The sequence below is a fragment of the Stylophora pistillata genome, chromosome 10, assembly GCF_964205215.1.
Source record: "Stylophora pistillata chromosome 10, jaStyPist1.2, whole genome shotgun sequence".
Lineage (NCBI taxonomy): Eukaryota > Metazoa > Cnidaria > Anthozoa > Scleractinia > Pocilloporidae > Stylophora > Stylophora pistillata.
The window spans coordinates 31,115,611-31,141,249 of record NC_142528.1 but is presented as its reverse complement, the minus strand read 5'-3'; the positions used below and the strand labels follow the sequence as shown (position 1 = coordinate 31,141,249).

Sequence of the window (25,639 nt, the reverse complement as noted above, 5' to 3'; positions counted from 1 at the left end):
AATTCGGAGAAAGGAATGTAGTTCGGTTGTCAGCAGCCGTTCTTTTGGGGGAGCGTTGCGTGACATCCAAAAAAAAACGGCTGCGAGGGAGACTAGAATAAAGCCTGCTTAACCTTATTGAGGCCCTAAAATATTCCGATCGCTCCTTCGACAGGGATGTCTGTTCCAAACTTGGATTTAATGCATAGAAAAACGAATCCAAGAGCCGAAACCAGTGGTGGTTGAAGAAGGACCAAGAAAAACCACGCGCGACCTGTCTTAACAAATCGAAAGCTGAAATAACAATTACTAGTGCTCGGGGTACTTCTACAATCGTACTTTCAAAGGATTGTCTGCTTTTAATAAAGCAATAAAGGCTGATAGTTTCGAAAGAAACTGTTTCATGCTATGTCGGTGGGAGTAACGAAATAATTTGGATATATCAACAAAGTCGAAATGGTAAATTGGTGACCGTAACGATTACAAAAGCTGACGTTTCGAGGGTTAGCCCTTCGTCGGAGTGTATAGAGGAATTGTGGGTTGTGTGTGCTTTTAAAGGCAGAAAAGGGAGCTATGTTATTGGTGGGAACATGGCAGCGAGAAAAACACGAATAAATTAGTGGAATGAAAAGCCTTTGTTGATCCCTGTGGGATTTAGACTGCCGGTTTGAAAGATGAGCTTTTGTTCAAGAGTTTTACGGCTTTCCGTGCTACCTGAGTGTAAGGAAAGACCACAGATTGCCGTATGTTGCTTAGAATGATTAGGTAAGTTAAAATGTCTAGCGACTGGTTTCGATGTATCCTTGTCATTCTTTTCCATGTCTCAAAGGTGTTCTCAGAATCGGTCACCTAGTCCTCTGCCTGTTTCGCCGATGTATCTTTTTGCAATAAGTGCAAGTTATGCAATAGATTACATTGGCGGAGGTGCACGTGAAGTGATCGGTGATCTTAATGGATTGTTTAGGTCCCGATATTTTATCAGTGTTGTGAATGAAAGGACACGTTTTGCATCATGCACGAGCGCATTTAAAAGTGCCTGGTTGGTCATTGGTCTGAAATGAACTTCTGACCAAAAAATTGCCTATGTTTTTGTCGCATTTGAATGAAACGAGCGGATGGCTGCAAAAAGATAGTGCTTGTCTCTGGATCGTTTTGAAGTAATTTAAAGTTTTTAGGAATGATGGATTTAACTGAGTGGTTGTGAGGGTGAAACGTGAGAGTAAATGGAATGCCGTCGGAATCTTCCTTATGCGACGTTTGTAGTGCTGAGTGTCGATCAATAAGTTGGGCGCGGTGGTAAACCCCTTGAACAACAGAAACAGGGTAACCACGTTTATCAAAAAACTGGCAGATTGATTCTGATTTGTGGTGGAAATCAAAGTCATCACTACATAGACGACGAAGTCTTAGAAACTGAGAAAAAGGAATGGAATTCTTTCAGTCGCTCCTTGCAAATCGAGGCAATGTATGAGGCTGAGTATCGTCGTAGCAAAGGTCGGTCGGTTCGAGTTGTACAGGAGTCGCCGGTGGGCGAGAACAGCGAACTCGTTGAACTCCTCAGACAGAATACAGCTGCCATGAACCGAATGGTTAATTTCGTGCAACAACAACAGCAACTGCCATTGAAGGCAAACAAGCCCAAACAAAACGGTCGGGGACCAGGACCGAACGCAGGACGCGCGAGGGATCTTCATTTCCGGCTTTGTTTCAAGTGCCATAAAAAGGGACATTTTATGGCAGATTGTAAACAAACGTCTGTGGTATCGGGAAACAAGTCGTGATCGAGGCTGCGGGTCGAGCGTCGGTCTGGAAACTCAGGAAGACCCCAAAAACTAAAGAATATGTTAAAACCGCTGTAGGAATTCATAGTGTTTCTTGTGACACTGCTGTTTATGTGCCTGGTCGTGTTGGGGGCAACTTGTTGACATTTTGGTTGATACTGGCTCAGCAGTGACACTTGTGCATTCCCGTGTGTTAGACAAAGCAAAAATTGATCTCAAATTATGGTTGGTGAACCAGTAGTATCTGCATTAAGGGAAAATGTGAGTTGGAAATTTCTCTTGGTGGGGTGAGTGTTGTTCACCCAGTGTTGCTGGCCACAGACGTGATGCAAGATTGTTTGCTAGGGATGGATTTCCTGGGCAAGCATAGTTGCACAATTGACCTAAATGAGAAATCAATTAAAATTGGCAAAGAGGTTGTATGCCTCAAGGGTAAAAATGAGTTGTCAAAAGTTTTTCAAATAGCATTGGCAGAAACTCTTGTGGTCCCAGGTTGTCATGAGATGATATTGCTGGCTAAATTTAAGGGCGCAGTGTTTGGTGATAGCGTACTAAGGATAGTTGAGCCGTCTCTGGGTTTTGTCGAACAGCATGATCTCTTGTTGGCCCGAGTGCTGGCGCAGCCGAAAGATGACATGGTGCCGATTCGTGTTATCAATCCATCACCAACTCCAGTGACCCTCTACCAGAACACCTCTGTTGTTACCTTCAGCCAGCTAGAAGACAGTGCTTTAAAACCAGCCTGTTGTAACCAGCTTACAACTAGGAAGCCAGAACAGGCGAGGCTGTTGGTGTCAGAACAGTTTAACCTGAACATCATGAACCTAACCAGCCCACATAGGAAAGAACTCACTAACCTCTTGGATGAGTTTACAGATATCTTCTCATCAGGCCCAGCAGACCTTGGACAAACAGGTATTGTGCAGCACCGTATTGATACTGGAGACCACCCTCATATTAAGCAGGCACCGAGAAGGGTACCAATGCACCAACAGGGGACAGTACGCCAACACATTGATGACATGTTGCAGCATGGGGTAATACAACCCTCCACCAGTCCGTGGGCCGCACCAATTGTCCTGGTCAGGAAAAAAGGACGGTACGACACGCTTCTCGTAGACTATCGCAAGCTGAATGACGTGACCAGAAAGGACGCTTACCCCCTGCCGCACATTGACGAGACATTGGATGCATTGGCTGGTGCAAAAGTGTTTACAACCCTGGATTTGGCTAGTGGTTATTGGCAGGTCGAGGTAGACGTTGCTGACCGTGAGAAGACAGCATTCACGACCCGCCATGGCCTCTTCGAATTCCAGGTTATGCCCATTGGTCTCTGCAATGCTCCAGGAACCCTCCAGAGGCTTATGGTATTTGTCCTGGCTGGGCTGCAGTGGCAGACATGTCTGGTTTATCTGGATGATGTCATCGTTTATGGTCGAGACTTTGACGAGCACCTGAAGCGGTTAAGGGAAGTCTTCGAACGACTCCACTAGTCAGGCCTGAAGTTGAAATCATCAAAATGTTTCCTGTTACGTCCCAGAGTGCCATATCTTGGTCATGCGATCTCCGCCGAGGGTGTCAGCACGGATCCAGCAAAGATTGCAGCAGTTCAACAGTGGCCAGTATCGTCGAAAGTGACTGATGTCAGAACTTTCCTGGGCTCAGCGTCTTATTACCGGAGATTTATCCAGAACTTTGCCGAGATTGCTTTACCTCTGCATCGCCTTACTGCCAAGACAGCAGAGAAGTTTAAGTGGAATGCAGATTGTGACGTTGCCTTTAGAGTCCTAAAACAAAAGTTGGTAGCAGCTCCTGCGTTGGCCTTCCCTTCCTTCAACCAAGAATTTGTAGTGGATTGTGATGCCAGTGACTATGGTCTGGGAGCAGTCATATCACAGCGGCAAGACTGAGAAGAGAAAGTGATTGCATACGCCAACCGAGTGCTCGAGGACCGCGAGCATCGGTACAGCACCACCAAGAAGGAGATGTTGGCCATGGTGTACACTATCAAGCACTTCCGCCACTACCTGTATGGAAGACCCTTCACAGTTAGGACAGACCATAACGCACTTAAATGGCTTCAGAATTTCAAAGAGCCAGAAGGTCAGGTAGCCAGATGGTTGGAGACACTTGCACAATATGACCACAAGATCGAACACCGCCCTGGGAAAAAGCACCAGAATGCTGATGCACTATCCAGGATCCCCCTGCCAGTTGTAGAACATGTTCGCGTAACTGAGACTAACGCAGTAGACAGCAATGACCGAGCATGGCTTCAAGGTTGGACCGCGGCTGAGTTAAAGTTAAAGCAAGAAGCAGACCCAGACCTGAGACAGATACTGCGATGGAAACGGAACCAGGCTGCCCAACCAACACAGCAAGAAGTACAAGGTACCAGTAAAGCCACCAAGAGCCTGTAGGCACAGTGGAATCGATTACTGTTGGAAAACGGCATGCTCTACCGCCAGTGGCAGACCAAAGATGGTTGGGGTACCCGGTTGCAGCTTGTGCCTCCTCGCTCGTTAGTACCAGATATCCTCACAACATTCCATGATGCCCCATCAGCTGGACACCTTGGTGTGACCAAAACTGTTGAACGAGTACGAGAACAAGTGCGCTAGGAGGAAGTCCCCTCAGGCTACAGCCCGTGCACCACTAGTTAGCAACTGCCTGGGTTATCCGTTTAAAAAAATTGCACTGGACATCATGGGACCAATGCCAACGACTGAGTCTGGTAACAAGTACATCCTGGTGGTTGGAGATTATTTCACCAAATGGAAAGAGGCGTTTGCTATCTGAAACCAAGAAGCAAAGACTGTAGCAGAAAAGCTGGTGAAAGAAGTCATTTCCAGGTACGGAGCGCCTGAAAAGATTCATTTGGACCAGGGCCAAAACTTTGAGGCCCAGTTGTTCCAGGAAAAGTGTGTCATGTTCAACATGGACAAAAGCAGAACCTCTCCATACCACCCAGAAAGTGATGGAGTGGTTGAACGAATGAACCGTACCCTGCAAGACATGTTGGCTAAGTACCTATCTGACCATCAGCGTGACTGGCATGACCACCTGCCGCTGGTGATGTTGGCCTATCGTTCCAGTGTACATGCCTCCACGCAGTACACTCCGTTTTACCTTTTGTTTGGCCATGAGGTACGACTACCAATTGATGTTATGTTTGGACGACAACCAAACCACAGGCCAGAAGTGTCAGAATATGTGAGGAACCTGCGTGACACCCTCGAAGAAGTCCACGAGCATTCCAGGGAGCATCTTCGAGCTGCCCAGAAACGTCAGAAGGACCATTACGATCAGCGAATTGCTGGAGAGCAAATCGTGGTTGGCGATCAAGTATTCCTTCATGACCCAGCTGTGAAGAAAGGACAGACTAGGAAGCTCCACTCACCATGGCAAGGTCCTAACATTGTGATGACTAAAATTGGTGATGTAACCTATTGCATCCAGGCAGTCGACAATCCCCGAAAAAGGAAAGTGGTACACTTCAATCGCTTGAAACTCTGTGGAGTACCTAACCCGGTAGATCAGAGGAATAGTCCTACTCAGAATGCCATTATAGCAACACCTGGCATTCCAGTGCGTAATTAGACCGCCAACATGGATGAGCGACTTTGTATCTTGGTCAGTAGTTCTCTAACTCTATTGATTTCAGCAATTAGCAAAAGACATGCTTTTGATAGGAAAACGCTAGTTCTGTTACAATCTAGTCAGTCATATTTCTCTATAGCCCAGGCATGGGGACATGCCTTTTCAAGGGGAGGAATAGTGTTGTAAAGTTAAGCATAGCGTGACAAAGCGTGACAAACACGTAGGAACACTAGTTCCGCAGGATCCACTAAAGTGTCCTCCCATATCTGTGAAATTGCGGATACATGGTAATTAAGTTGTTTATTCCAAGGGAAACTCGTATTATCTTCTGTATTTTGTATCACGTATGATTTAGCTACCATTATGTATATAAGACCCTTGATTCAAGCAATAAAGTAGATTAAGTTGATTGTAAAGCAGTCGAGTGTCCTGCACCCTGTGTGTAAGCTCACGTTAAACCCAACGTTTGCCTAAGCATCGAAACAGCTCGACGCTAACCGACCCTCGGCCGAAATTATACTACAATTTGAATTGCTCAAATCTTGTAATCGTTGAGCTTTTCTCTGACGTTTTATTGGCAGTGTGCATTAGTTTACTTTAATAAAACAAAGAAACGGTTACTTTTACGCAATGGATATAAATCGTTAGCAAGTCCTTTTTGAGAGGTGGCTGAAGGACACGACCAAGAGTCACCGGTTGAAGATTCAATCCTTGAATGTTGGAAAATGTTGGGTATATAGTGAATACCTAAGATAAACCGGCATTCTGAAAGCTTAATGCATTCCTGATTTTGACTTAAAAGTTGCTCAAAGAACTCATGAAGTAAATTTTGATTTATTTGAGAAATTATAATTGATTTTGTTTCACAAATGTTTAGCTACTTTTTTTTATGTTGATAACCGAATCAGAAACGCTATTTTGCATTGTAGGGAACAACTTGAGTTAAAAAAGAAGCTGGTTTGCGAGGACTGCATCAGCTGGGGTGAATCCACTGATAAACCATCTAGTAACTTGTGTCTGATCGCAGGAGTTGACATATCATTTGTCAATTATGATCTTACACACGCTTGTGCTTGCTTGGTGGTGCTTTCCTTCCCTAAACTTGAGGTCTGATCTGATTATTAATTCTTGCTTCCAGCTGCTACACATTTCTTTGTAAATTAGTCATGAGAAATTGGTGTTGGATCAAGATAACAACTACCTGATAAGTTTGACTATTCTCATTACCTTTTTGTTGGATAATGTAGTATTGTTTCTTGTGCAAAGTAAAGTTTTGCATGCGCTTTCTTTGTGTCATTACGTAACGTAGCATGTATTTAAACCATATTGTTCATCGTAGTTTGTGCAGTTTTTTTCCAGTGCAGTTTTGTCAACTGTAGTTTGTATATTTGTTCTTTTCGCTTCGTGCAGCCTGTTCGCCACTAGGCAGGATTCACAACATCGCAACAAATGTAAGTTTGTATTATGTAGTTTTCATCGTCGTTTTCTTTGCAGCTTTCCAGGGTATTTAGTTTAGTTTATATTATAATAGGTTTTCGTTTGCTGTTTTATTTGCAGTTTTAACCGGGTTGTTTCGTGTCATGTCGTTTCGCCGTGTTAAAATCATGCTTGTTAGAATTAGTCGCCCGTGGCAGTAAGAAATGTATTTGATATCGCATGGAGAAGTTTCATGTTAAAAAAACGGGAATTTATATTTGTTTGGCCTGAAAACTGGAACCTGAAAACATATAAATACCCTGGCTGTTCACACTGGCTTCCAAAAGCTAAAAGAATAGATTTAAAAAATAATCTCTCACAGCTTTTGAATCACTGGTATGGAGCCTTCGTAATAAGTGAACTATAACCTCCACACATTCCTACTGGAAAATTATGCTTCTTCAATAAATTTTTTTTATTCTTATTTGTAAGCTAAAATATTGCGAATATATATATCTTATTAACCAAGTGCGAGGGCCGCACTGGGAGAATATCGGTCTGAGGTCTTGAAAAAGACCAAGGGCCGATATTCTTACAGTATGGTCCCGAGCAAGCTTGGTTAATAAGAGATTTATTATAAGACTGAAGTTCAAAGGGACGCAATTGCGGTATCACTCGGGACCATTCGGGACAGTGCCCGGTCCAATACTGAGAGAATATTGACCGGCAATAGAGAATTTTGATTGGTTGATTTTAGTTATTGGCCCCCTGACTGCCCGAGTTGTGTAATAAAGAAATTTATTCAACTCTACCTCAGTATCCTGAAGTAACTTGTAGTGAACATTACTACTTTTGGATACTGTAGAAGGTTCATCAAAACTGTGAACATTGTGAGTGCTGTTGGGATTCATTTTATGGTGTATTGTATCTCATGAATATTTAGTTTAATGCAGGTTGTGTATAAGGATCTTACCCTTGTACATCTGGAATTACCTTACATACCAGAATACCTGGCTTTCAGAGAAGTTGGGTTCCTAGTTGAAGCAGTTTCCAAGCTAAGGAGAGCTAAACCACATCTACTTCCACAGGTAAAAATATCCTTAAGATGGTTTTTATATCGATTAAAAGCTATACTGACCATTTTTTCATTAGTCAAAATAAAATAAAAATTAATTGTTATTTGGTATTAATATAAAACTTATTTAATAAGAAAGAAAATAAATCTAGATCAGATGAGTTCATGTGATTCCCTTAGTGTTTTTATTGTAGTCATTGTTTTAGATTATTTTAGTTGATGGGAATGGAATGTTGCACCCTAGAGGTATGTTTCTCAGTTTATCATTTTGATCAAGTATATTATAATCAGGATAGCTCACCGAATTTAATTATTTGTTTGGTTTCTTGGGCTGAACAAAGTCAATTGATCAGGATGATAAAATCATTTCACTTTTCACTACCTAAAAGACCAGTCACTGGGAAAGAGCCTTAATTTTTTTCCTTGAAAGACAAATTATATCATTTTAACCCTTTAACTCACAGAAGTGATTAACATGTAACTTTTCTCTTTAATATCCATACATGATCCAACAACAGGTATGGAGAATAATCAAACTTATCAGGCAGAAGTTGTAACCTTGATTGAACACCAAATTCTCACAACCAATGTACACAGAAATGTGTATCAGCTAAAGGGGAGAATTTATAATCAGATCTTGGGAAATATAGGGTTAACTTACTAGATCTTGTTATATGCAGGTTTTGGGATTGCTTGTCACCTATGAGTGCTGACAGATATCCCTACTGTAGGAGTGGCCAAGACTCTCTTCCATGTGGATGGGATTGAGAAACATGCAGATGAGGTCTCTTAATAAGAACAAAATTTCTTCTCCATTTAATGGTGTTAAAAATTTTTAAAGAGATGGATAGTACCAGAAAATATCCATACCAACCCTGGCCTAAGAAATGCTGTTGGAAACTGTAAAAGGTAAAGTGTGTTCAGCCAGGAGCCATCACTTTTAAAGAAATCGAGGCAAAATGAAACTGAAACTCCAGAGGAGTGAGAAGGTTCATGCAGACCAATAACCCTTTCTGGTGGGTGGGGGGGGGGGGGGGTTGTAGTTTGAGTGATTGGCTGACTCTCTTCTGTAGTATTACCAATAACAAATCCTTTCTTGACAGATCAAAAACTGTTTAAAATCTAGCAGAGACAGTTTTCCATTGGAGGGCAACTCTGGCACAATTTGGGGAATGGTAAGATAAGTCAAATTTCCAAACTGTAACTAAAGGATAACAAAAAGAATGAAAAAATTGTGCAAATATTTTAATTCCAACTCCTGCTGCTTCTCCCCAGAAATGAGACTCTTACCTTTTCTTTCAGTGTTTTGTCCCAGCTTAATAAGCTATGATCAGACTCTTGTATGCTATAAAAAAAATTGATTTTTCAAGCAGATTAAAAATGGCAGGGGAGCATCTGAAGTAAACCAACAATATGTTAAAGTCTGGCACGTGAACTAGAATCTTATCAGTCTCATCTACTGATTTGGTGACAGATTTTTGAAAAAAAGTAACATTAGTTACTTCTTGAAGCATGATGCAAAATCTCTTTACTGTTTCTACTGTGACAAGTTTGACCGCCTCCCAATTAGCTCAATGGATAGAGCGCTGGACTGTTGGGCGGGAGGTCGAGGGTTTGAAGCCCGGCTGGACCAACACTCAAGGTCTTAAAATAATTCAGAAGAATATGCTGCCTTTCTATAACATCAAGAACTGGTTAGATATTCTAGTCTTCTCGGATAGGGACGAATAAATGGAGGTCCCGTCTCCTGCAGGGTTAGGGTTAGGAGACGTTAATTTCCCATGCACGAGATTACTGTGTGGTGGATGTCCTCCCCTGGGGTGGGATGGGTTGGGAGTATTTGATGAGGGCCACAGGTTAGAAAACTGTAACAGGTTATCGCACTTCCCTCTTTAAGTTAAAGAACATCACAATTTATTGTATTTTATTTACTCAGGCATTGAGAAGTACCCAACAATCTCATAACCCTATCTACATATCAGTGGGCCACAAGACAGGACTGGAGACAGCAGTGAGACTTGCACATGCCTGCTGTCAGTACAGAATACCCGAACCTATCAGACAAGTAAGGATCAAAACAGAGACTACTAAAAATTATAACTATGTACATATTACCTGAGTTTTGTCAGGCTGCTTGGGAAAATAGTTGGCTCTTGGTCATGACATATGGTGAGGTCTGTGCATCACAACAGAGAACCAAATATTTTCCCATCCTGCCCAACCAACTCAGTCAAAGAGTACATGATAATAGTTTTTAAGAATATATCGAGTTCAACACATACCAATCACTGAAAAAGAAACCAGCTCATTAACTGTATTTGTGTACTAGGTAAATGTCATATTTTGCTCCATGAACCATAAAAACATCTTTGCTGTCAAATGTACCCTTGATCCAATCAACTTTGTTTCTTTCTCAGTCAAGACCAATATTTCACCAAAAACTAGCATGAAAGGAACAAAAACAGAATATAAATGCTTTTTTAGTTGCTTTAAATAGTCTTAAAAAAAGGTAGGTCTTATTTTTTTCATATTTCCAGGCAGATATCAGATCTAGAGCATACATCAAAGAGCATTTCCCTAAAGAATTGGAAACATGTTCCTGCAGGCTACAAAATGATGAAAGTAATCTCCTGAAAGAGGAAGATGATACAAAAAAGGAAGGGCAAGATCTAGTACATGAGACCTGCCAGAATTTTGAACAACTTAACATTAGTTAATTAACAAATAGATTCCATGTTGTCGTATGTTTGTTCAGTGATAGAGCACGGATGATGTTTAAATGGTAAGAACAAACATGTTGCAAAGAATAAGCAGCCTAGGAGAGATGGCTAAAAGAAGTTAATTCATCATACAAGGTTCCTCTTTTTAAACTGTATCAAGGTTGGAATATTCAGAATGTTTTTGTGAAACTGAATCTGAGCTGTAATAACTTTTATGAGCACATTGTAGTAATAACATTTCATCAATTTTTAAGCATTTTAAACATACCTCTTTAATACACTGCCTACTTTAATCAAGAGATGACAAAGGGTATTTGTACATCTTGTAAATAGTTTTATAAACTAAAAAAATACACTTTTTACTGGCAAAGTATTTTAGTCCAACCATAAATGTTTACAAAGCACACAGAGGATGCCTTGCCTGGGATAGTCTGGATCAACGTCATGGTTCAAAGATCTCTTCAATCCAGGTGTATCACAGGAACTAACAAATCCACTTTAGACAGGGATTTGTTAGTTCTTTTGATGCCCTATAATTGCATAATCTTGGATAACTCACCCACATTTACATTACCCCAACCGATTACACGATGAGGAGATAACCAGCCTTCACCCAGCACGTAACTACTTGCCATATGGGTGCCCTATACTTTAGCTTAAACACAGAGGCACGCTATAAAAGGAGCCTTATGTCCCACTGGACCAATTGTCAATCAACCGTCGTATGATATAGAACTCTTAGAGTGAAGTCAGCTTGAGCTTCAGCTACTCCAAAGCAGTGAACAGCGGGCGCATTCCTCAAAATTGTTTTTTTGTCTTCATCACAATACAAGAATTTTTGAGATTTGTATTTCCTTTCTCCAATATAAACTGTCTTTATTTGTGGTGGTAAATTTGAGATCGAAGTAGGTGGTTTGCACGTTACCTCATGCCACCATGCTGGCGGAAGTAAACAATAGATATCTCATTAGCTCCTTTTGTTCGTCTACCAGCATTTGAATTTGACCCGCACACGTCAATGGTGAGTGACAAATAAGCCTAGGTCTTCCCAGGGAAGACTTCCTTATATAGTGTACCTTCGTGTTTAAGATGTTGAGCATTTCATCCCCATTCCCCATGTAAATATTAAGCAATTACTGGATGAGGTTGAGCATGATACGAATTGTCAATGCCAAGGTCTGAGTAATTAGCTGAGACCAAAGGCTGAGGCAGATAACACAGACATGAAGTTTGATAGTTCACAATGTCATGCAAAAACTAAATTCAATAATTGTTTCGTATTTTTTAATCAAACTGCAAAAGAAAACACCTCTCTGAGTTTGGAAAAGTTTGAGAACACTACACAAACTAGGCAGACTTTGAACTCGACATGTATAATAACCCATGTCAACTTCACATGCTATTGGATATTGATTGTACGTTCTTAACCAATTTTAAGTCTATTTCATAATACCTTAAAACCTACCATCAAATGGTGTATCTCCAGATAAACTTGGCAGCCCTTCTTATCATGCCAGATTGAACTACTTCAATTGATACAGTACACCAATAATCTACATGTACCCTTGGCTAACCCTATCTCCCACCATCTGCTGACAAACAGTGTAACGCGCGTTAACCAAAGCCAAATTCTAATTGCAGTCAAAGGTTAAAAACTATTTAACAGCTGTTTCACTTGATTGTGGTGTACATAGCACACTCTACAGATGTAAAAGTGGGCATTTTGTACGCCCCAGTATCTGTTAAAGGCGCACGAGTCTTTTTCTGTCTCATGTGGGTGTCCCTTCCATTTTGATGATTGGACAAAACAGCTATTTGCAACATGTAAGTTTTCAAAGGCTTGTCCCCATCCAACAAAGACACTGTCAGCCATCCACTCGGTTCCTCAAGCTCTATAAATTCTATCTGGTGCAGGTCATGAAAGTGATTCCCAGCACGAATGGATATTTTACTCGGTGTGTAGCTCTCATCGGCCTTGTAATCGGCATACAAGAAAATGTTTTGAATCGCTGTTTTCCGCCGGAACTGAATGCTCACCAAATGCGGTTGTGGTCCATTGGATTGCCAATACGTTTCTAGGTTTCCATCACGAAGCTGCTCCACTCCAAAGCCAGGTTTACATGACGATAACGACCAAACAGCTTGATCTCCTATCTCTCGGTATTTCTCGCCGTTAATGCCGTCAATTTGCGTCTCGGTGTTTGATAGCTCCTCCACCCGAACTGCCATTTTCGAATTTAGCGCACAATAAGCATGCGTCGGCTAAAATAACCGCTGAGATGATAACACATACATGCGACACCGACGCCGTACTAACGCCATCGTGGATAATGATGATGATCATCATCATCATAGTTTATTTGATAAAGCAGGTTGAGGGATAGGCAAGACATTACGTCCTGATGTGGACCTGCATTAATTAAACTATCAATTAATAAATACCTAATTAGTGAATAGACTGAAAATGGTACGTAAATAATGACAATTAAAAGAAATAAATATTAATAACAATACGGAGTAAATGTTAAAAGTATTTAAAGTCAACAGATTTGTAGGAAACGCTGCAGGAAGCTTTAGCAAAACTGATAGATTTCAGAATTCTCTTATTTTCCCTGAGTTTTCTCTTGAAGGAAGTTAAGTTTGAACTGTTCCTCATGTCTTCGGGAAGGAGGTTCCAGGATAGTGCAGCTCTGTGCTTAAACGAAGATCTTCCCATTTCTGTTCTTGGTCTATGAACCTTAACTTTTAGGGATTTTCTTAAGTCATAAGGAGTCTCGGATTTCACTATTAAGCATTTAGAGGATCGATGCTATTTCCATGATAGATATTCTACGTAATAACTAAAAGTCTCCTGATGTAAAATGAAACAATAGAGTTCCAGTGTGGAGCGTTCATGATGTCATCCCTGTGGATGCTATGGGGTAGGTTGTAAATAATTCTAGTAGCTCTTAAATGAATTCGATCATTATCATCCGTCAAGGTTGAAGAACAAGACCCCCCAGACTACAATGCCATACAAAACGCTAGGGATAATAGTTTTATAATAAATGTTTTCTAAGGTTGGTATCGGTAAAAACTTTATCCGATTCAGTACTGCGACTTTGTTGCTGAATGACTTACAAACGTTCTTTATGTGCTCCTGCCATGATAGCTTGCTGTCAATTGTCACCCCAAGACATTTATATGATGATTTGTACTCAATAAAGCTATTACCAAAGGCCAAGCGTGGCAGGGAGCCAATAAAGTTCTGGCTAGAAATTATCAGGGCTTCAGATTTCGATTCGTTGGCGATTAATCTGTTTGATTGACACCAGGTGTAAAGTTGGTCTAGTACAGACTGGAGTGTTAAGATGATATCGTCGATGTTGTTTCCAATTGTAAAAATAGTGGTATCATCGGCAAACATAAATAATTGACCACTAGTTATTGATTCTGTAAGATCGTTTACAAATATTGAAAATAATAATGGCCCTAGTATTGAGCCTAGGGGAACTCCATGTGTGATGGTTTTGGGCCCAGACTGATATCCTGATATTTGGACAAATTGTTTACGTGCAGACATGTAATAGGTAAGCCACGAATGAAAATCGCCAGATATCCCAATTGCCTTTAGCTTCTCTAGAAGGATGGTATGGTTCACTGTGTCGAATGCTTTTCGAAAGTCAATAAAAAGCACGCCCACTTTAAGGCCCTTGTCCAGCGCATTTTTCCAGGTCTCTGTTAGGTGAAGTAAGAGGCTTTCAGTTGAATAATTTTTCCGAAAACCCCACTGCCTATGAGATAACAAGCCTTGTGTGTGCAAATGGTTGTTCAGGGTATCACTGACAACATCTTCTAAGATTTTCCCAGGGATACTGAGGAGGGAGATAGGTCTGTAGTTGTTCACATCTGTTGGAGAGCCTTTCTTAAATATGGGGTTAACGCATGATAATTTCCAGCTTGAAGGGAAAGATGCGTCACATATACTCTTCCTGAAGATTGGTAAAAGACTGTGGATAACAGGGTCACCAATCATGGAGAGGACCCTGGGGGATACTTGGTCTGGACCAGTAGCCTTCTTGGGGTTAGCAGCTTTAGTCAGTTTGTTTTTTACCATTTCCCAGCTCATGTCAGTTTTGTCCCTGGTAGGAGTGACTCTAGTGATAAAGGTGTTTATTGATGACAAGTTCAATGGGTCAAGTTGCTTAGTGAGGTCTTTGCTGACATTCACAAAAAAGTCATTAAAATACTCTGTCTTCTCTAAATCTAACACGATCTCGTCCCCGAATGAAGGATTATCATAACTTCTCAATGTGACAAAATGAAGTGTAATCATTCAACATGGAGATGACCGTGAGTCCAACGGTAGACTGGAGATACTCAGGTAGCGCAAGTCACTAAGTAAAAAATGGCGGCGAAGAAGGCGCCAAGAACAAACATGAACAAACATGATCTCGATGCTCTGCTACAAGAACAAAAAAGTCATTAAAATACTTTGTCTTCTCTAAATCATGGGTTATTATCTCCTCGTTGTGATCACAGATTGGACCAATGTTTTTAACTTTGTGTTTCCTCAAGACTTGGTTGGTCAATTTCCAATATTCACTAGAATCAGTAGCTTCATTGAATAATTTTTGCCAATAATCAGCCTCAGCACTTCTTAGTAGCTTCTTAACCTCATATCGCTTCTGTTTGTAGAGACCCCATAATTCGGGGTCGCCTGATGACTTTGCCTTTTTAAGGAGCTTCTATCTTTTGTTCATTTCTTTCCTGATGGAGGTGTTGATCCAAGGAAGAGACTTATCTCTTATTTTAGCATCTCGCGGGGGTAGGTGGTGATGTAATATTTCATTGTATAGACATTGCCAAGCGTCTACACTGTCATCGATGTCGTCGAATAAACTAGTTATATGCCAGGGAGCCCGGTCGAAGTCACTTCTAAGTTGCCTTGTGTCTAGTGATTTATAATTCCTGGTTGGGATAACTTTGGGTTTTGCATTACCTCTTGTAACTTTGAAGACTGCAAATATTAGGTTGTGGTCAGAGATACCCAGGTCGATGGAGCCAGAGGTTTGGATTTTTGAGGGTTGACTAGTGATCACGAGGTCAATAAGTGACTTGGAGGTGACAGTAATACAGGTTGGGCTGTTGATAATGTTCTTTAGTCCACAGCTACATAGAATCTCTCGTAGGCGTTTTCCATATTCAGATTCCCTATTGTTAAGTTTGTGCAACATATCAGAGTTGAAGTCACCAACAAGTATTACATTTTTTCTTTTCAGCCAGATATCAGAAATCAGGTCTCTGAAAGAGTCGAAAAAGGAGGAGCCATCGGGTGGACTGTAGACACAGCCAACAGGGAAGGATTCAGATCTCATGGTGATGTTCAGCCATGATGCTTCTAAATTTGGTCTTTCCCAAGAAACAGAAGGGTATACAGTAAGATCTTCTTTAAAATATATCTGAATACCACCTCCACAGGAACCGCGATCCCTCCTCAAGAATTTATATCCAGAAATTCTGATCCAATCGTCTGACACACTTGAGTTAAGGTGGGTCTCAGTAATACCAAGAAGGTCAAACTTGATCTTGTACAAGAGGTGCTGGACCTATGATTTGAAAGCCGCATTAAAATGGGGAGTTTAAGTCTTGTTTTAGGACTCAAAATGCTCGAAAACAAGATCGGTTTGGTTTTAGTCAAGGAAAGATAACTCATCGAATAACTATTTAACTCGCCAAATAATTTATTTGTAATTTAATGTAAGATTTTTGTCATTTTATCTTGCAGACAGATAGATACAACATTCACAGTCAACTTGAACATTGTAAGCATGCTTACACGTAACAAATTATTGATCATAATTAAGTATACAGCACTGTCACTGGCATTATTAAATTAAAATCACCAGAGTCTATAAGTTATAATCATTTTTTAGTTACCTTTTTAAACAAAGAACTAAATAACTCGTGGTGTGTCGCTCGCATCAATCATATTTCCGCATATTTTTTACCTACGTATCGCATCATTAAACTTAAAGTTGAAAATGACAGTTTCAATCTCTGCTTTCGTCGACAAAGGGTGATCATTCTGCTGTTGGTGTGCCTGGTGGATGCGTTAAGATAGTAAAGCTTGCCAGGAAGGACCACATGGCAAAATTATACCGTTTAGCAAACTTTCTTCCTTGTTTCAGTACAATCAAAGTATGTTGGCACTGGCCATTCAGACACAACTAAATTGTCAGTCTTTTCATTTATTGCTAAATATTGTTTTGATCAATCAAGTATTGTTGTCAATATGTGGTTGATACAGAACTGAGATTGAAAATCTATTTCCTGGCATCTCTCATGCATGCTAATTCTCCCAGATTATCTAGGAATCTCTTGCTCTCCCATATGGTCCGCCAAATCTCCAGGATAAAAGCAATGGACTGGCTTTCAAAGACTTTGCTCGGCTGTAGGCTAACGTGGCATCCCAGATTTACTCAAATCAAAAACATTTTGCTTTTTGAAACTCTTCTTGCAGTTTCTCAAAAAATTTGTTATGCAACCATATCTTCACAGAAACTAAACAAAAGCTTTCTCTGTTTTCTGGGAAGGGAGAATGATTTAATGGGCGGGGGGGGGGGGGGAGGCACCAGTTTGTTAGTTTGGAGGTGATGCTGTGGTGGCATAGGAAAAAATCTCCAAATTATAGATCTCAGGTTGGCATCTCTGATCTTATCCCAATCACGGAGATGCAGTATTGTTCTTGTCCATGTTTTTATTTAACATTGTGTTTGTTTTGATTTTGTCAGTGAGTGGCTAGTGAACCAGCACAGAGATAGTGCAGCTTCATATATTGGCCACTATAATCTACTGGATTACTTTGCTTTGGTTGAGAATGAAACACGAGCCAGAACAAAATTCAACCTTCTAGAGGTAAGTGTCTAAGTTAAGTATTTAGTGGACTTTTATGTCACTGAAATCTTGAACCAATGCTGAATGTTTGTCATGAATGAAAAAATTTATTACTCTTTCCACCATAGTTTTGCATAAAAAGTTCACGATGGCAAGAAAACCTCTCACAGAGATGCGGATCACTGTCCCTCTAAAATGCACTTGTGCTGCAGGCTAGTCCAATAGTGCAGCTTCTAAAGTATTGATCAGAAGGTTTTCATTTGTAACACTGAATTTTGGTTGACCTGCAGTTATAACCCCTACAATACCATGACTTTTATAAATTACATCACATTCTCACTGTATTGACCGTATTGCTCTTTAGCTTAATGCACTTTGATATAAATGTTAGATAAATAACATTGTCAGTTTGCCAACAAAATCATGCAATTTGTGTGATGGAAAATCGTACAGCCTTGTGGAAACCCACCTCACAGACCAGAGGACTGAAAAAACAGTACATGCATTTTGGACTGGATTAAACCTGGTAAGAAAAAATAAAGAAAACAAGCAAGGATGATTTGATAGTCCCTTTATGCCTGTTTGACTCCATTTCTTCTCGCATGTCTACTAATTACTGATTTGTCTTTTGTTTTTCCTAGATCGAAATCTTCCAGTAATCACATGTTCCCGCAAAATCTTAATGCGGTTTCCTAGCAAGAATCTGTAAACCTAACCCACAACTCAGGCAAATACCTTGTCTCTCTAATTTGTCTCTAGCTCTGCCAGTTGGGTCAAAGTGGCTTTTGTATCCAAACTTTTTGTCGAACTTTTTTATTGTTTATACTTTATGCCATGCTTTTTCTAGGCCAGTGCTTTGTTCATAGCAGTTATCTACCAGCAGTTGATTACATCTCATCTTAAGACACTGATTGTTCGCAGAGGCAGCTTTCTTAGTTTAAATGATCGTTTGCCAATCTAAAACGCAAGAAAAGAAGTGATTCCCAATTGTAGAGCTGAGCGTCTTCAAAATAAAATGAACTCGTTGAGGAAGTCTGTGCATCTTAGAGAATTTCGTGTGCCATGTTTGTAACCAACGTTAACTTTCTCGATATTAAGCTTTTTCAGTCTGAAATTCTCGTTTTCCCTCTTACATACTTTCTACTTCTTCTTAATCAACCTAACCAACAGTTATTTGGAGACCCTCTATCTTGAGGGTAAATCTTTTGCGAGAGAAAAAGACGGACACGGCTCCTTAAGTATTGCTTATCCCATATTTGATTAAACTATATCTCGATGTGGATGTCTTACTAAGCAGACGGTTGACGAGGAGAAAGAGGAGGAGAAAGACAAGGAACTTTCCTCGATGACACACCAAACTCTTAGCAATTAAAATACAAGGGATCGTTTCGGAGAATTCGAACTCCGATAGCCACTAAACAGCCATAGGCTCTTAGCGCAAAAATGGCGTTACATACTTTTATCGCCTTTGCTTTGCCCGTCTCTCGAGACGCCCGTTGGTTCCTGGCCCTGAAAAGCTAGTTTTTGTTTGCTGTGTTTACATACAAGGGAGACCTATGAAATGAAAACAATTAGAGTATAAAGACCCACTCCTCTCTTACTTCCTTGATATGGATTTTTCGAATGCATTCAGGCCCGTAATTTAGGGTGCAACTATTAGTTTTTCCTCTGTCATCTGCAATTATCCCAAAGTTTTACACCTACCCCCTAGAAGAATCCACAACGCATTACCACCATTTTTCACCAGACAACCAGCCAGTTTAGTTCAAAACAACAGAAAAGGAACAAGATCGCTAACTGTAACTGCTGGTATTGGCGTACTGTTCAACCACTTAGTTATGTTTGGGAGTCCTTTGCCGGGGCGAATAACGCCAGTAAGTAGAAAACAAAACAAAACTTTCGGCAGTACAAAAACCTCAGGTGAAACTCAAAAAAAGAACGTGATCTTTCTCTTTTCGCCAGATTTAAGACCAGCCTGCTGGTCACAAAAGATTTTTTTATCCCCCAAATGGTAATTAGTACACAGTACTGATTATTGACTTGCACATCTAAATGAATGCGATCGAGCGTTCACCATGTCCGGCTAACGTTAAAGCGTATGTTTGTTCCTTGTTGAGGCAGACGTTGGAGGAGTCACTGTTGATCACTTTTGACTTCTCTTATCCACAAATGTGTATTTCTGTTTGATTAAGCCCTCTTAGGTGAAAAGCTAAGCTGACGCTTTGTTAGCCTTGAGGGGTCAATACCAATGCTACAGACGGCCATTAGTAAGGCTGTTAGTCATTCAGTTTTTTGTTGTTTTTTTTTTTTGCTCAATCAGTTCATGATTCTTGAATTATCGCGTTCTGTTCGGCTTTTTTAATTGGTTTTCATGAGTTAGACGAACGCTAATTTCTATTTCGCCACCCCAAAATCAGAAATTGCTAGGTTATCTTTAGTGTTAATTTTAGATGGAGGTAACTCTAAAACAAAATGAAAGGAAAGTAAAATTGGAATTATTTTTCCGTTTTACTGACTTTTCTTCAAAAAGCGGCTAAAGCCCACAATTACGAAATAAAGATTTTGATCTCCCTCGCTTTAATACCTGCTATTTGTCCATAAGAGCAATTTAGCAGGCACACAGATTGCAAGCGACAAAGACAGGCTTTTAATCTGAGCACAATGAACGCTTTCTTTTTTATTTCCTTCAGAAATACGGAAAATAAAGTTTGACAACTAACACACCAGATCTGAAAGTGAGAGATAACGGAATCTGCACTTCTTAAGGCAATGAAGTGTCCTCCTAATTTTGTAACCATCTTTTACTGTTTGAAAACAGATCACTGCGGCGGCACTGTCGTTCAGTAAATTAACCTATTGTGAGAGGGTTCTCAGTTTTCTTAGTGCAATATCATGTGTAATCAATAGAATTCATTATTTGCGAATTAAAACCCCCATGACAAACCTTTTGCTTTGTTTACTGTTCGAACAACGTGAAATTCTAATGAAATTTTTACAGAAACCAAGAACTACAGCCAACGAGACCTCTCAACGGAGTTGTAAAACTTTTTTGCAACCAGACACCTTAAAGACGCAATTTATATGGATTTGCTTGTTCCTTCAGCCCTTTTGGCTCCGTGAGAATCGAGCTCGGTTAGCAAAACAAGCCACTTTAAAACCAAAAGTCGGCAAGGCCAAAAAAAATTATCTGCATAAATGTCAATGATCATCTAATTCACTAATCCAGGCCACCAAAAGCGAAGTGGAATCATTTAGCTATCATTATCATATGGTTTATTCGCGTGTACTAGCAAATGCTGCTTATTTATCTTAAGCTCAAGCTAGAGACAGATCGTGTGCAGTTGGAAACGCGCCGCAAAATCCACAAGGAAACCTTGCATTTTGAGGTCCGTACGATGCGTGGCGATAATTGATTACGGCTCAGTTGAAAGTTACTTTTTCGTTTTGCTTAATGAAAAAGCAGTATTTTTTTGTTTCTTGTTTATAATAACCTTTACATATGATGCACGATCCTTGCAGTAGATAGGGCTATTTAAGCAATAGCAAAAATCAGACCTGAAAAAAATTAGGCCTGTACGGCATTCGAACCACTGACCTCTGCGATACTAGTGCAGCGCTCTACCAATTGAGCTAACAAGCCAACTGGGAGCATGCCGTTAAGTTGATTCGTAATAAACCCGTGAAAGTGATAAATGAGATACAATGAAATATATGAAGTTCATATATTTTGTACTGCGATATTAGATACATATGATGCACGATCCTCGCAGTAGATAGCGCTATTTAAGCAATAGCAAAAATCAGACCTGAAAAAAATTAGGTCTGTACGGGATTTGAACCACTGACCACTGCGATACTAGTGCAGCGCTCTACCAATTGAGCTAACAAGCCAACTGGGAGCATGCCGTTAAGTTGATTCGTAATAAACCCGTGAAAGTGATAAATGAGATACAATGAAATATATGAAGTTCATATATTTTGCACTGCGATATTAGATACATATGATGCACGATCCTTGCAGTAGATAGCGCTATTTAAGCAATAGCAAAAATCAGACCTGAAAAAAATTAGGCCTGTACGGGATTCGAACCACTGACCTCTGCGATACTAGTGCAGCGCTCTACCAATTGAGCTAACAAGCCAACTGGGAGCAGGCCGTTAAGTTGATTCGTAATAAATCCATGAAAGTGATAAATGAGATACAATGAAATATATGAAGTTCATATATTGTACTGTGGTATTAGATACATATGATGCACTATCCTCGCAGTAGATAGAGCTATTTAAGCAATAGCGAAAATCAGACCTGAAAAAATTTAGGCCTGTACAGGATTCGAACCACTGACCTCTGCGATACAGGCCTGAATTTTTTTCAGGTCTGATTTTCACTATTGCTTAAATAGTGCTTTACTGTGAAGGATCGTGCACATATACGTTTCATAAGCGCAGTTCATATATATGTATTTCATATGTTTGTTGTTTGATTTATCATCTACGGGTTTATGTCGAATTAATTTGATGGCCTGCTCCCAGTTGGCTTGTTAGCTCAATTGGTAGAGCGCTGCACTAGTATCACAGAGGTCAGTGGTTCGAATCCCGTACAGGCCTGAGTTTTTTTCAGGTCTGATTTTCACTCTTGCTTAAATGGTGCTTTACTGCGAAGGATCGTGCACATATATGATCTTTCTTATGTAACTCTTAAAGGTTATGTAACCCTCGAATGTTATGTAACTTTCTGGACTGATTATGTAATCACTTCGGACATTCCAATCGAGTTCTCGAGTTACACAAGTGAACATTGAGATAAGTTAGTCGTTGCCATGTTGTTGTTATATCGTTTGCTCTAAAGGTAACCTGCCCCTCAAGCAATTAAAGTTTGTGTTGAAAGAAGCTTACTGGACTCAGATTCCCTATCTTGCTCTCTCGCATCCTAAAGGACAAAACTAAAAGTACCGTTCACCTCTGAGCAGCCAATATAGGACAATTTGTTTTGGTTTTTGTGTGGGATATACTAAAACAATTATTCACCTCAGAGCTGGTTAACTAGAAGATACTTTTCTTCACTTTGGTGAATAATAATATTGTTAAATAATTTGTAAATAACAAAATGGCAAAACAGTCTTCAAGAGAGATGTCTATCATATCCGTTACAAGTGTGATATGAAGAAAGAATCTGAGTCCCCCACAAGGAAATGAACTCCAGACTTAGTCAATTTTATGATTATAAAACCGCCTCCCAGTTAGCTCAACGGATAGAGCGCTCAGGACTGCTGTGCGGGAGGTCGAGGGTTCGAGCCCAGACTGGACCAACACTCAAGCTCTTAAAATAATTGGGAAGAATATGCTACCTTTCTATAACATCAAGAAATGGTTAGATATTCTAGTCTTCTCAGATAGGGACGAACAAATGGAGGTCACGTCTCCTGCAGGGTTAGGGGTAGGAGATGTTAATTTCCCACGCACGAGATCACTGTGTGATGGATGTCCTCCCCTGGGGTGGGATGGGTGGGTTTGTTGGAGCTTAAACCTCGTAGGGGACCCATGTCGTATTGTTTCTGCTCCAGTACTTGGTACAAATCATTAAATAAATAAATAAAATAAATAAATAAATATATTACCTGTCGATTAATTATACTTTTGACCTGCTCACTTGTCTGTGGTAGTTTGTTCCATTCTTTGTAAGACAGCTAATGCTCCCTCGACCCTTTCCTTCAACACCTGCTCTTTTAGAACCAAATTCTCCAATGTTTCACTGTTAACATCCATCAACATGCCTGTCAATTTATCAGCTTTTCCAGGATACCAATCATTTATTATATCATAGAGCTTCTCTCCTAAACTTTTTCTTGTTTCTGCTTCAGATTTTTCAGATGTTGGTAAATTGTATTGTGTTTCACTGTTGGTTTTTGTTCTGTTGAGAATGCTAGCAGCATATGCAGCTTTTTCTTGTAGTGCTGCAGAATCATTAAGCAACAGTTCTAGAGTGGCAACATTCATTTCAACATACCAGAGATTTTGTCTGCATTCTCTGGGAACCATTCACAAATTTTGTAAATAAATACAGTTGTTCACCATAAATTGCTTTGTCTTCCTGTTCTGTTGGGGGTGTTACTGTTTCAATTACTTCACTTACATCACTCTGACTGTTGAGTGCCATCAATGCCCGATTTACTTTTTCTTTCAATACATCTTGGTCTCTGAGGATCACTTCTAAATCACGACCATCCATTTCAAGAAGCATTCCCGTTATCTTGTCAGCTTGATCACAGTCAATTTCACTAACCAAACCATAAAGTTCTTGTCCCATAGAGGTCTTATCTCCACATTGTCTCTGTGCTGGCTCCCTATGCCTATTTTCGATTTGTCCAGAGTCATTTTCCAAAAGTGATATGAATTCACCCAGTTTTTTTCTAACAAGTTTGAATCCTCGATCATGAGCTCTAAACTTTGAACATCCATTTCCAGCAAAACTGCTGTCAATTTTTCTGCATCATCTGGATGTCACTCTTCAATCAAAGCATACATCTGTTCACTTAAGCCTTCCTTTATTTGAAAACTGTCATTGTGGTATGTGGAAGTTCCAGATGATAAAAGTTTAGCTCTCTCCAATGTATTACTTATACCAGATATGTCAGTAGATGAGTCTCCTAAGTGTGAATTCCCCCTGAGAGAAGAGCAAAGATTTTCAGGGTTTCCACCATGTTCACTGTTGCTATGTTTGACCAGTTGACAATCTAATCTGCAGAAGTAGTGTATACATTGTAGTTCAAATATTTCTTTAATTCAATTTTTTTTCAAACTGTAACCACTCAAGTTGATTTTACCTTATTTCAGAAAATCTCATGGTACAACAGTTATGACAAAGAGAAAAATTTTTATCGAGCTTGAAATTTTTCATCCTAATAAAAATTTGAAACACAAGAAAGAGGAATCAGAACAAAATTTAACTTTTGTCATTTCAAAGTGATATGTTTTTTCTAAAAAGTTATTTTTACATGGAAAATGAAATTCACACTTGGATTCAAAACAATAAATTTTTATCACTAGCTCTATTTTCACTTTAAAAATGTCCATTTAAAAGATTCTAAACCTTGATAAATGATACTAACACTTATTTCTGTTACAATTATCGTTGTGGCAAGAACCCAAGATAGACAAACAGGCACCAAGCATGGTTTGTCATAATTCAAATTTGTTGATTTTTATAAATCTTTGTCAGAGTAATTTTGCATTCATTGGGCAATTTCATGGACAAGAGGTATTTACGAGGGCTCTGTTGTTTGACGGAAATGTATGGAATATCAACTAAAATACATACTGGGGGTTTACCAACTATAGGGTCATTTGTTTAAGGTAAACTGAAAAAACAGCTGATCTGTTTTTATCTAAATCTTGCAAAGAATAATATCAAATCTACAAAAAGTTCAACAAGATTTAACACTTCTAATTGATGCTGTCATCTTTACCAATAGGAGATAGAAGAGGGATACAATTTTTGTGGAAAAAATTAAAGAACACGACATTTAGAAACTCGTGGGAAAGCTACTGTGATAATTAATTTTAGGAACAACAGCTGTCTTTAATTCAGCTTCGAAATAAATTGAGAGGATATCAATCACGCGATCTTGAAGGTCGTTGGGGAAAAGATCTCAACTGTCGAAAGGGGAGTCTTTATGCTCACTAATTGGTAATTTTGACTTACCTTTCGGGGAGAAAGTGTTTTGCAGCTTGGTGAATCTTACAAAGAAGCTCTTCATGATTTGTTGAGGTTAGACTTCGTTTGAGTTCATTGTTGTCTAACTCCAATAACATACCAGTAATGTAATCAGCATGTTCTGGATATATTTCTTCCACTATTTCGTATAATTTCTCACCAAATTCAGCTTAATTTTTCTCGCGTTCACTCTGTGAATTTCCCATTTTTTCTGCAGAAAGCGCTCAAGCGAATTACGAGGCTTAAGTTAAAGCCTTTCTAGGGTGGGGGGAGTTTAGAAGCGATTTAGGCAGTATTTTATTACTTAATAAGATATAATCCTTTCTTAAGTTAAAAAAATACAGAAAATTTAAAATTTAAATGCCTTCCATCTTGTCTGAATAGTGTTTTTCTAAAGCTTGTTTATTTTGCAAACCATATCCTCCCTCCCCCACAGGTGAGACAAGGTCCGTTTTTGCTCGAACCCAGGTCGTTGCTC

General features: G+C 39.8%; 1 long non-coding RNA gene and 3 pseudogenes across 3 annotated transcripts; 2 read left to right on the top strand and 2 right to left on the bottom strand.

Annotated features, from left to right (window-relative positions):
- Positions 1-7,505: 7,505 nt before the first annotated feature.
- Positions 7,506-10,568, top strand: LOC148722694 (endonuclease V-like; annotated as a pseudogene). Its single transcript, XR_015992563.1, has 6 exons — positions 7,506-7,864; positions 8,058-8,097; positions 8,532-8,635; positions 8,955-9,026; positions 9,788-9,916; positions 10,389-10,568. The product of XR_015992563.1 is annotated as an endonuclease V-like (transcript).
- Positions 9,761-13,886, bottom strand: LOC148722693 (anaphase-promoting complex subunit 10 pseudogene; annotated as a pseudogene).
- Positions 9,761-25,559, bottom strand: LOC148722691 (uncharacterized; annotated as a pseudogene). Its single transcript, XR_015992562.1, has 3 exons — positions 25,150-25,559; positions 23,066-24,186; positions 9,761-10,292 (listed from the first exon to the last, which is right to left on the bottom strand). The product of XR_015992562.1 is annotated as an uncharacterized LOC148722691 (transcript).
- On the top strand, positions 16,280-18,479 carry LOC148722692 (uncharacterized). Its single transcript, XR_015992865.1, has 4 exons — positions 16,280-16,375; positions 16,742-16,787; positions 17,345-17,973; positions 18,089-18,479. It is a non-coding gene; the product is annotated as an uncharacterized LOC148722692 (long non-coding RNA).
- Positions 25,560-25,639: the final 80 nt, after the last annotated feature.